General features: G+C 28.9%; 1 protein-coding gene across 4 annotated transcripts in view; it reads right to left on the bottom strand.

The window, feature by feature from the left end:
• The window catches only part of LOC100573280 (FMRFamide receptor), a 102188-nt gene that overhangs the window by 12110 nt on the left and 77332 nt on the right, over positions 1 to 12746 (bottom strand). The window lies entirely within an intron of this gene.

Raw genomic sequence — 12746 nt, 5'->3', positions numbered from 1 at the left:
AAACTTTTCCCCTCTTCCACCAAACTATAGATATCATCGCAACATTATTTTTCCACGCCAAGACAAACGTTCTCTTTTGTGTGAAAAAGAACAATTTCCTTTTCCGACACAAAATGCAATACAACGAACAAGTAAGTAAAAAAGTATCTTATGATTAATATCTGTGTGAGTTTTAATTTTTATATCTTTACAGCAGTTAATATTATTTTTGTTTTTTATTTAATATGTAATATTGGTGGAACAAATTGGGATAGGGTCGTAGCAGGACACACATAATTAAAAAGAAAATAGAATTTAAAACTATAGACAAACTGAAAATACAACAAATAAAATAATAAATAGCCTATATCTAAAGGTGGACATCAAGATTATACAGCCAACTTGTTGCCTTTTCATGTGTACTGTGTACCTAATTCATATTTTTTCCTCCTTTATATTTTGTTTGTGGGCATTCCTCGACAATGACGTGTCTGAGTTGACTCCTAAGAATCAAATTTGAGATATACCAACAGTCACAGTGTATAGTGAGTCTTTTATTCTAAATTTGTGTAGAAGATACCTAATTAAATTTATCTTGCTCTGTTCGTATTCTATTTAAATAAGTCCACTATGCTTTGGACATGAAAACGACATACGAATGCCTGCTGTTTTGTTATTTTTAAAAGCTTTAAGTGACTTTTACTTTCACCAACCTAAAGTTTTTCATATTTTCATAATTTTCTTCTCGTGTTTTGGGTTCATCCTTGTATTCAGATTTTGTCTTCTGTTTCTCATGCTTCTTTGTTTTTATATTTGAGGTCTTATTGAAAATATTTGAGACGAATTTTGGTTATATTTTGCACTCTTTTTATATTTGAGCTGCTCCCAGCGGCCAGCATTGTCAGAAATGACCAGCTTTCCCTACACGATTGGGGTGAACCATATTTTCTTTTACTAGTAATAGCCGAGTAAGTCAAGTAAGCCGATGAGTTTATTGCCATTGACTTCAATTCAATCTCTTTTATATTCGTGAAACAATGCTTTGGATTTCTTCGTAGGTACAGGGGGTAGAACTATGTTTATGACCTCTGGGTATCGATTTATTGGCCACCGTCTTTATATGTTTCCGTTTTTATATGTTTGATATCCTTACCACAGTTATCTGATATGGATTTATTTCGGTTGATATTTTCTTTGACATATTTTGTATAGTCGTGCCAAAAAAAGCACTTTACGTAGGCTCTATTTAGATTCCAGGCACAAAAATATTGTCTGTGATTGTGATATTATATTATTGACTATACTATTCACATTATTTTTGTAAATTTATATTTATATTAATTCATATTTTTGTCTATACCTAATTATAACGAGTATAGTATATTACTTATACTTGTGCGAGAATCAGGTTATTTATAAGTATTTCGTTCTGTTACATTTTTTTTATCACTGAAAATTTATAACGGACTCGAAGGAGTCTATACCGTTGTATGCATCATTTATATGTACACAGGTACATACCTATAATATGTTTTATATTATTACGACCATACCGGTGCCGTGTCTCGAAATGTTCACGGCTAATTAATTCTATTGCCTTCGTCACTTCATTTCTTTCGAAAAACTCGACAGGTCCATAAAGAAAGTTTTAAAGTAGGTCCGTGAGGAATAATGCAGTTTCGTCGTACAAATTCGTCGTCTCCTATATATTATATAACACACAGGAGTGAGTAACTGCTGCAGGTATATATACATATATATAAGGAATATATAAATCCTGCGACCATCGTAGGCCCCCGCAGTTTTATGACTCGTTAACGTCTCGACGACGGGCGTGTAAGGTAGGTATATTATATGATATTATAATATATAACGCCCCCTCGCTGCTGGCCCATCGCAGGCATCATTGTTATTATTATGACGAGACCGCGATTAACGAGTTCGCTTTATCCCTGCGACGACGGTGGAGGATATATACCTAATGGTTTACCACAAAATATGATCGCCCACGGGTTTCTAATGCATTTTTTTTTTAAATTTATCGATAAAAATGTTTTCGCCACCGCCTGCGCAACGTGCAGTCTTGCTGAAATTCACTCTCTATCACCCTCTCACTCTTTCTCTCTCTCTCTCTTTTAGTTCGAATATAATGTATTTGTATGTGTGTTTTTAATAATAAATGTGTATAAATAAGGTCACCATTTCCATGATATAACACCACGACTTTCACGAAAAAAGCCTTTTTTATATTCAAAGTACCTACAGCTACTGCGGGGTACATCCACCCCTGTTCAACCGACCTCCATATAATAATATGTGTTTGTACGAAGCGCGGAGAGGGGGGGGAAACCGCATTTGATGGCAGTTTTATTTATTCCTTTTCACGTCTAACAAAATGTATATTGTAACACATAACTTTCGTAATAGTTCTCGAATAGGTACGATGACATGATATATAAATAAATGTATATATAATAATATTATCGAGTGTGTCTGGAAAGTGTGTGTACATATTATATCGGATTTTAAAAGGCATACAACAAGTAGGTAGGTACCTATAATCTATATAATGTTCCACTATAACACTATATAGCCCGATAGCCGTCGAGAGTTTGGTAAACATTTTGAGGTTTGTGGTTTCGAGATGGTTGAAAATTGTTAACGATTATAACGTTTAACCCAGCTTATAATATGCTCGTCGAACGCGCGTGTTTTTGCCTTTTGTTGTTTTTTTATTTTTTATTTTTTAATGCTACGGATGTGAATATAAAAAAAAAACCGCCATACAGCTGTATTGTGTTCAAATCGCGTAGTACTAGTCAACTAGTCAACTGTAGTTAAGAATAGCAACATTATATTTTATTAATAGCTTTTCGCATTTTCATATTCGGTTTTCCGTCACTACTTTCTTTTATATTATTATTATTATTGTCATTAACGTCGTAGAGGAAAAAAATTTGCGAGTGTCATAATTCCCGACTGTATTATAATATATGCGCGCTGTAGATAATAAGACTATAGTATAAAGTCAATATTGATTCTGGTAATTGTATACATTATGAACACGAAAAGTGTTATGTTTGCGTTGTTGTCTACACCGCGGTGATTGAATAATTTAAACAAGAACAAACAAGTGTTTTATTTAAAAATACATTTGGTTAACAACTATTATTTTTTATTATTATCAGCCTATAGGTATAAATAATTTGTTTTACAAGTACACAACAATCATAATACGTATATCGATATTCTTGCTCGGCTATAGGAATAAAATAAAATGTACTGATCGATTATTTTGAGTTAAGATGCGCCATTCCCTAAAAACACTCTAGTACTAGCTTTGAGCTGTTTTACGGTAAACCTATAAACTTAGTATAACAACATAATATGATAGGGACCAAATGTATAATATCATAGTAATGTTTGATTAATATAAATTTATTTTTAAGTGTTGTGTGTGTATTTGTATGTTAAGATATATTTCAGCACCAGTGCAAGAATGTTTTAAGCGCCGACAAAAGTTGACAGATATTTTTTCAGAAGTTGGATTAGCAATAATTAAAGGATTAGTATGATTTATTTATGACTTATATGAGAAATGAGATTGTTAGAGAATTTTGTACGCGAAATTTGCTTCTCCAGTGGTATTTGTCCAAGGTCAGTACATCCGGTGCCCGATGGCAGGTTCAACATTTTCTAAAATATAGTAGAGATCGACCGAGGTACTTATATTATGGTGACTTGGTTCTGCGTGTGGACGTTTTTAGCATATTAATTCCTGCAGGCTTTAATCAACGGTGTACCCTTATAAGTGTGGGTATAATTAATATTCTCAATTGGGTTTATAAATAATAACTATATGATGTAACTGTTATTATTTCCGTCTAAAATAAATGGCAATAATATAACTATTTTATGCTATATCTAAATAATTAACTATCGATCGAATGCTTTCAACCTCTGCACGTTATATTGCGATTTGGCAGATTGTAAGACGAAATAAAATGTCAATTGGTTTCTTTTGATTTTTGGCAACCTATGAAATACGACTATAGTTTTATAAAACGGCGTGGTGCTCCCATCTGTTGATGAGTTAGATAATAAACCGCACTTAAATGTTCTTACCCGAGACGAGCACATCGTAGAAATATAGTAATTAAAACTCGTTATAAAATTTACTATTTATGCTTTTATAAAAATAGCAATTCTAACACTTATAGGCATTATATGTTTTTTATGTAAGTACCGGCTCTATACATGCGTCGTACAGTTATAACAGCAATAGCTAGCATACCCAATTATTTTTAATCAATTTTTAGATACCTATCATATTATTATTGGTACCTATCGATAACATTTTTAATTGTAATTTTTCTTCCAAATTAACGCGGCAGAACGTATATTATAATAAGCTTACGTAATAACGACAGTCAGTTCTAAGCCCAATACCTCTCTGTTATTTACGGATTTTACTGAATTGTGAAATATAATCATTTTTTACGGATAATATATTTTGGACACAGCGCGCTGCGATTGTGCGGACTATTTAGTACCTACTCCACTTTACACATAATTCGCATGATACGCATAATTCGTAAAATATATTTGTGTGTATTTACATTCAATGAACGTAGAAAACATTTATTTTATCACAAAGAGTTTAAATAATGCAAAATAATATATTCAAATATAGTTATACATAATACAAAAAAATATAAAACAGTATTTTTTATATGAGTTTATTTTTTTTTTTACAAACTGGTATGTAGTTAAATTATATCTATTTATTTATACACACTTACCCCCTCACAGAGGAATAAAAGCAGTTTTTGATGTGCTTTGCGAGGCATTTTTGTCTGAAGTAAGTAATTTAAAATTTAATATTATACACATACAAAATAATTTAACTGTAAAACTGATAAAACTATATGTACATATACCATACTAAATTCCCTTCAGAATACAGCATACGATTTGAATTTTATAAATATGTGAGTAAATTAATATAAGTATATTATCAGTGGCGTGCAATAAACAACGGTTATTGATCTATACTTGAGAACCAGTGCCATAAAATATTTAGAGATGTATAGAGTAGAATCTCATTCAAGTATTAAACTTGAAAAAACCGATTTTCATAGTGTAAATACTATAATATGAAAATCGGCTGACAAAAAAATAAAATAAAGAACCTAAAATATTGTTAGTATAGTTCACTGGGATACAACTACAGTAGGTATAGGCAACTATTTCAGTTTCAATTTTTTCAATTTAAAATCAACAGAACAAAAATTTATAATAACTTATTAAAAAGGAATTTATTAAAAAATATTAATAAAAGCATAATATAAAAGAACTTTATTAGCCTATTTATTATTTAATATAGAATAAAGATATTTAGAAAAATCGACAAAAGTAGTTGCCTAATAAATAGTACCTACTACAGTACTACCTATACCTTAGTCTATAGGAACCATTCAAATATTATAAAAGGTATACAGCTGTATTGATAAATATGCTTAAAATAATAATAATAAAAGTTAAAAAAAAAATATTAATTACTAATTATACTGTAATGTTTAATTTCATAACTTAAAGTTTAAAAGTACCTTTAAACTTAAAGTATAAAAGTAAAATCGTGTATTGTGAGATGTACCTACCAATATATAAATATATTAAAATCCTATTCATTACGTCTTTTACCCACTATAAACATTAATTAATATTGTTCAAACAAATAGTTTATATATTAAAACACTTGCTGGTAACTAGGTTTATTCTACTTCAGTGGAGTACAGGGTTTAAAGAAGATATTTTTATTATATATCTTTATGATATATTTTATAATGAAATTAGTAGTACGCACGTCGCACAGTGTATTTATGTATTGGTGGTGAAACACGTCTACCTATTATGAATTATATGATATAATATCATGTTAAATTATTTAATTTTAAAATTTGAATGAAGTGTTGATAATAGATGTTTTAATTTAAAATAACGTTTTTAACTTTTTATTCCTTCTTAAAACTCTTTTTATATGTCTGTACAGTAGTTCATATAAAATATGCTTTCGTACAAATGAATAATGATTGCTCATTTACATTTTACCGTAGCGTCTATTACTGATTATAAACAGGGCGATTCATTAAGGACGTCTAGTTGTTATATATGCGGCAGTAGTGCAGTACAATTTATAATTTGGTTTAATTTTCTTGGTTTATAATATACATATTTTTTCAGATGTACTTTTCATTTTTGACCGTAGACCCCAATTTTAAAGGTCAGTATCTGTGTGACTTTTGTTCATTTAAGTTTTTAACATTTTTTTAGACTTCCATATATCCAAGCCCCATAATTAGAATAGATAAAAAGTAGTATTATAGGTACCTGTCCTTTTTGTAATTTAATAATAATATCGTGGCTCATACATTTTTTAAATTCCATTTAAATTTAACCAAGTTAATTTTTTTGTGATTAATTAATGTTAATCAAAAAAACAGTTTTAGTTTAGACTTTTAAATCACGTTTTTATTTTTATTTTTAATACAAATAATAATATGGATATGCACATACATACTCATATATCATACAATATATCCACCATATACACAGTGTAAAATCATTATCATCCGCATATTTCCGTGTCGTAATATTACTGATTTAGCTATTAAAATAATAAATTGGGTATAATATACATTACAGACATATAGGTAGTGATATTAATACAACTATGAACTAATAACAGTAGGCAGGTAATTGTTTTATAATAAATATTATTATTCGAAATAATTGAACGAGTAACAAAACAAATTACAAAACATATTTAGACAGTAAATTAATAAAATACGAGTATATATCTCAATACATTCTGAATTAACATATTAATAACAAATAATTCGTACACTAAAAAATATATCTTATTCACAGGTCATAGCATATTTAGCACACAATAATATGTCGTGTCTGGGCCAACAATATTTGTTCGCTATTTTATAATATATCTCCCTAATTCCTAAGAGAACTGACCTATATAATAATATATTGTTATTAATATCAGATAAAAATATATTCGTTATCTACCTACTTAATTTATGGAGTTTATTTTGAAACTATTTTTAAAAAGAAAAAATAACATTTATCTATTTATCACCCTACGCAAATAATGTAAAATTATTGTATATTTGATATAATGCGGTCGACGTCGATGCCATAACACGTTAAACTTTTAGATTCACAGTGACTGGTGAAAAATATTTTATCTAAGAAAATAATTTTTATCTCAATTCAATAATTATTCAATGTATTATTGATATTTGATTTAACCAGAACAAAAATTTCAACTTTATTATCTACGGGTTTATTTTTATAGTTTACATAGGCGATGATGCGCAAATAAGTACATTGCCCAAAAATAAAAAGTCAAAACGTATAACCAAACTAATCGTTATTACTGCAATTGAGAATTGCTATAGTGTAATAGTATATAGACTCTACCCGATGTAGATAATACTTTTAACTACATGTACCTACATAAAACCTAGAACCTATCAACTTTTTGGTGTGGTTGTTGAGTTGTTCTTATTTCAGCTAAGGACCCACAAAAGCGCCGAGCACGCCTTTTGCAAGCCATATTGTATTTTTTTTTTAAACAATTCCCATTATACTTATAAAGGTAGATAGGTTTTCAATGTGCGGTCGTCTATACATAGTGTCGAACATATTATTATATTATACACATAATCCACGTTCTTATATGTATACACATATGCATGTTTTATGCGTATATATATATTTAAAAAAACAAACAGAAAAATACTCATATGCTGATAACAATCTGGATTCGTACCAAGTGTACAAATTACTTTAAAATTGTCCGTACGGAAAAAAAATCGGGAAATGTTCCAACCATTTTTTGTACACAAAATAAACGGCAACGGTCAGTAGATGTTTTCTTGAAAACCACCCGCGTGAGCATATTATATAACACATAAGTACCTATGCTTTTTTTTTTGTTATAGTACTTTACTCACAGGCCATTGAAGTACGTTTATATACCCACGGGTTTTTATGTACACGGACGATACGTTTTACCTTTAATTAATATAAATTAGCCATTAGGTAATAATATATTTTAATATTATATTTAATATATAGGTATATTATGTATGATGATTAAATGGTACTTATAAAATATGTTCATAAAGTGTGCGATTTAGTCATTTCATTAAAATGTATAATATGTCTATCGTTCTAACTTCTAAGGATATTATTATAAATATAAATATATTTCGGTATACATAAATAGTTTATTCCAGGTCCGTTTGTGTGATTTTAAATCCAAAAATTTCAAATAATATTTTATTGTTTATATGACCAATCGAACAGATTAGTACCTTTGAAATAATTTTCTCGGGAATAATATTTTAAAATATTTTAATTTTAGTAAGAATCTATATTGTAATAGTAGGTATATATAGTATATTATTATATATGAACTTATAATAGACTTTTGAAACTGTATTTATAACGCGGTGTAGCAAGCGACGGTCAACTGTGCAATATTATATTTAAATATTTAACTTTTAGTATTAATTATTATACCACAGGGCACAGTTACACATTAGAATTTTTAAAACGTTCTCAATTTAAGACACTTACTTTATACAATTTTAACCTGTTTGCTCGTTACTTATTGTTAAGTAATCACTAATCATAACTATCGTTATTGCTTATTTATTTTAGTTTTAAAATAATAATTATTGTTTACTATAGTATACTTTGGTAGTTTTTAGTTATATGATGTGTGCAGTTATAATAACATGGTGATGAGCAAATAAAATAAAACGTGATCTCATGTTTAAATTCAAATGTACCTAATCATAATTATAATTATAAAAATAATTAAATATCTATTCTCATTATATTGTAGGTAAAATACCCATGTACCTATAGTAGATTTTTATCAATAATTAGTCGACTTTTATTTTATTTTTTCATTATCCGTGGAGTTTTATTTAATTATTAGTTTTATCTGTACCTCACGTGCATTTCAATCTACTGGCTAGTTCAATATGACCACTTAAAGTGATTGAAAGTTGCAGGACGCACACGATCGTGGTAATTTAGAAGGTATAAAGTAGAAACTAAATAAAGTCTATACTCCATTTGGCTCAGTCATCTGAAACCACTATAATGCTTCTACATTTTTTTTCAATTCGTTATAGTCAAAATGAATTATCTAAAACAAAATTTAAAAAAATAATAGATAATAAATAAAGTAGAAAATCTCATTAAAATGCCATGTTATTTGTAAACGTTGTTATCGCTAGGGATTAGGAAAAGAAGCAGCTGCGATTGTGGTTGCTATGGGGAATATTTGGAGTCGAATGATTGAGCACGTTTTTGGCTTTGAATACCAACACAATTGGGCGCTAAATTGACTACACAAAATGTCATAATAAAATTCAACATGTGTTATGGAGTTCGTGTTTACGTTTTGAAAAAAAAAATAAACCTTGTATGTTTAGAGTGTCCCGTAGAATATAAAAAATTACAAATGTCTGAAAGTGTATAGGCAAGGTACTACCTACAGCAACGAGTTGTTAGTATTGTGTATTTGTATAGCATACTATACAGGTACCTAAATAATATATTACCTCTATTTGTTAAGCTTTAAAATATCTCACATATTTACTAGGTACAAGGTGATTCACCAATCACCAAGCATGCTCACCCAAATTTTTTCCTTCAATAATGAATGAATTCAAATTAAAATTTTTCAAATTTTTAATTATATGTATTTAAAGGCAATTTTTTCAAATTTTGAATTTTGTTGTACTACTTAATCTGTGGCAAAACAAAGTTATTTTTATCAAACGAGAACCCCCCCTTTTTACTATAAGTTCTTTAGAGGATAATTTTTTTGAAAATTTTGATGTACCTAATTTAAAATTAGAATGAGCGTTTCTTAGTTATTAACTAACTTTTTTTACAAAAATATCCATATAAACATGATTAGGGTATTTTGGTAATAGTCAATTTCAGAATTATTTAACTTTTTGTTGGTAGGTACTAAGAATAATACTCTATGGTAATAGATTTAAAGATCTGTGCTATGATGATGCGATGATTTGAAAATAATTTTAGTAGGTACCTACCAAATTAATAATACATATTAACATATATTAGTATTTAATATTGGCAAAAATTGTCCGAGTTAAAAATGCACTTGACTGAATACCTATCACATAATATATTTTATATTTGATGTAAAATCAATATTAAGGATTATTACCCTTAGCACATAAAATAATGTAGTAACTTGATAAGTGATAACTAATCATTAATATTTTGATTTACATACATCAACATTTAAAAAAAAATCTGTTACTCGATAATTTTATGATTGTTCTTATTAATTGAAAAAACCGTTGATATCGGCCACTAGACACTCTAAAGAGTGGTACACGCCTATCCTAGACACCCGAAAATTCTCAAGATAAAAATCTTAGACTGCTTGGTGAGTCACTATCTGTTTCTATGTGAAAATAATAAGCGTGATCATACATTTGTGTTACAGTAACCTTAAGATTTATAGCACAAAAACTTGATTATACACTATCAGAATATTATTTTATTAGGTATACCTAAGTAGGTATCTATAATTCCATTAGCGTTTTATTTATTATCGTCGTGAATTAAAAACTACTGATAGTCAGATAGATATTTTTGAATTATCGTGAAATCGACTATGTATATAGGATTATGCTTTACATTAGTATATAGTATATTATTCTTTTTTATTTTTCTGTTTGTTCATGAATAAAAAAGAATAGAATAGTATTATAAATTTGCATAGAGCACGAGGGTTTCTGTCTAAAATGTACAATATCGTCTATATTATTTGGATATAGACGATATACATAATATATATTATATATATATGATATTCGTAAAAAAATCTCTGCCTCGAGAATACAGAAAATAGTAAATAGTATAGCTTGCGGTATCAATTACTTGTGTAAATGCATGTAAACACTGTATAGAAATATTTGCTTTGTTTCATACTTGCCGGTTTCATCAATTTTATCAACGTCGCATCGTGGAAATAAAAACTTCCTGTTTCCGTAAATTATTTTCAATTACATGACGTATTTTGTTTAAGCAAATATTTGGATTACGATTTTTAAGAACAATTACTTGTACATAAAATGCATGTTAAAAAAAAATTTATATTATACTGCAGAACACTGCTGCACCATTTAAACTATACATAGGTACCTATAATATATATTATTATTATGTATTTTGTTTTTAAACGTGCGATGCGTAAGGACTCAATGTTTTTTTCTAATTAAAACTTGGATAATGATTTTATATTTAAAGAGCTTATAATGTTAGAATCGGTGTGTGCTTACGCGGTGTTTACTTGTGGTATTACTAATTTATTAATGTATATGCATTTTTTATTTATTTTTTCCTTGTTTTTTGTTTGCAGTGGTAAACTAATTTTGATTTGAGTGCGTTGATATTAAATAAATCTACCTACCTCAGTAAACTATTATACGCGTACGTCTGTCGTCCGCGTAATAGGTACTGCAGGTAATCGAAAAATCAACTTTGTAAAAAAAAAAAATATCAATTTTATTATATATTATAGTCACGTGGTGGCTTATTTGCCCGAAGGTTTCGATCCCTAAAATCTATATTTGGTGGTAGGATTTAATGAATTTGAATGTTATGCTTTTGCATAATGGCGGAAAACTCATGGAAACTAAATAACAATCGCATAGACAATGTCGTTAAGCCTTATAGATTTCGAAAAATACAATTTAGTTACATAACTCAATTGTATACCAATATTTTATCGTGGACGCCTACAGCGTATTTTGAAATGAGGAAATAGAATAAATACCTAATATTATTGTATATGTTTTTGGTACCAAGATATAACTGCAGGTAGGTACCTAAGCACTCAAACTGATGCATAGTATTTATTTAGTATAATATGTTTATTCATTCAATGCATCAATTCTATTTATATTATTTAGAAATTTGTGTTGCGCGCACATTTTTAAAAAGGTCATGGCATGTTATTCACACATTTTAAAAATTGCAGGTAGACCGTTTGTGCGCGCATAAAATTAAAATCGTTGTAAGTACAACAGGTCACACTATTATTTTACAAGGTTTTCTCGGATTTTTAAAACCTATCCTGCAGTATCCATCTATTATTATACTATCTATACGGAAACGTTAAAATACGACTGAGAACGCTCAATTTACATATTTTTGCCGACGTTGTCATATTTCATAATTTTTATCGAACGATTGTACTCTATTTTTGTCATTGGTCCAGATAAATAGCGAAAATCAACTTTCAAATGCATTTAAAAAGATTGATGACCAGAGAAGGTGGCGTAAATCGATTTTTAGTCTGCGATATTTTTAAGTCATTACGAAGCAGAAGTCGTAAATGCGTCTTTAGAGTTAAATAGCTACGGTAAGACAATGTAAAAAAAAGAATTAAACGTGCTGAATCCTTCGATAGCCAATTAAATGATATGGCGCAACGTTGCTCGTAAATTCGTTCTCGGCCGTATATTAGTTTTTTGGGCGAGTGGCGAGTTTTTTTTACGAATTTTAAGTGTTTTCAATCGTTTGGTCAAAAAGGTAAGACATTCTCAATCGTTCGATAGCTTGCGGAAATACAATAAATACTAATATCTAAATAATGATCGTGACTCCGAACACGTGAGTCGCAT

This window comes from Acyrthosiphon pisum, chromosome A2, assembly GCF_005508785.2.
Source record: "Acyrthosiphon pisum isolate AL4f chromosome A2, pea_aphid_22Mar2018_4r6ur, whole genome shotgun sequence".
NCBI lineage: Eukaryota > Metazoa > Arthropoda > Insecta > Hemiptera > Aphididae > Acyrthosiphon > Acyrthosiphon pisum.
Note: the sequence above shows the minus strand (reverse complement) of the source record. Positions and strands in the feature narration are given on the sequence as shown.